The sequence below is a fragment of the Aulonocara stuartgranti genome (assembly GCF_965226115.1).
Source record: "Aulonocara stuartgranti genome assembly, chromosome: 9".
Taxonomy (NCBI): domain Eukaryota; kingdom Metazoa; phylum Chordata; class Actinopteri; order Cichliformes; family Cichlidae; genus Aulonocara; species Aulonocara stuartgranti.
The window spans coordinates 478,704-479,283 of record NC_138960.1 but is presented as its reverse complement, the minus strand read 5'-3'; positions in this window follow the sequence as shown (position 1 = coordinate 479,283).

The following is a 580-nucleotide window of genomic DNA, read 5'->3' as shown; positions in this document are numbered from 1 at the left end:
TTATCTGCAGAATCTCCTTATGTGCTGGTCAGTGTGCAGCAGCCACGCTGTTGTGTAGAGTGCTACTGGGAGCCACTCGGTCCCATATTAGTACAGAGTATGTATTTGTGCACAGGACATCTAAGCACCCACTCAGGACCAGCTCTGCAATGAAACTGTTTCCAGACACGCTCAAACTTTTAGTCTCTTGGTAGGAACTTGGCTGGACTCCTGTTATTCATAACGACCACATGGACACACGGCTTTACCCTGATTTCGTTTTGTTGAGGGACGTCTTTTATCTGCTAAATGTGTGACATAATGTTAATCATCATCTTTCAAATGATGATTAACATTATGTCGCACAGCAAGAAGGTCCTGGGTTTGACTCCAGGCCACGATCCTTCTGTGTGGAGCAGGTGACACAGGCGTGGGGTTCAGTTAACTGATGATTGAAATTGGTGGTAGATGTGAATGAGTGTTTGCCTCTATGTGCCAGCCCTGCAACAGACTGCTGGCCTGTTCAGGGTGTACACTATGGCTCAAACCACCCTCTCATCCTGAACTGGAGAAGCTTAAGAAGACAGATGAATGGCTGAAA